The following is a 285-nucleotide window of genomic DNA, read 5'->3' on the forward strand; positions in this document are numbered from 1 at the left end:
GGGCCGGATCCGGCCCGCGGGCCGTAGTTTGGGGACCCCTGAGTTTTATACTTGAATTTTTTGGCAATGTTGAGAGATTTTATTTTGGCTCTTTGCATTATTTAGCCTCTTCAGAGCCTTCATATGTTATCAGTCTGTTAAAGATGGTATTACCAATAGCAGTACAATTCGCACAATGCCTGTTTTGTTTAGTTTTCTTCTTGGAAAAAGTTATTAAAAACAAGTTTTTGTCTAAATTAAGGTGAATTCATGGTTCCTTTTTCCACATAATGTAACCGGTTGTGT

This window comes from Poecilia formosa, unplaced genomic scaffold, assembly GCF_000485575.1.
Source record: "Poecilia formosa unplaced genomic scaffold, Poecilia_formosa-5.1.2 Scaffold255, whole genome shotgun sequence".
Classification (NCBI taxonomy): Eukaryota; Metazoa; Chordata; class Actinopteri; order Cyprinodontiformes; family Poeciliidae; genus Poecilia; species Poecilia formosa.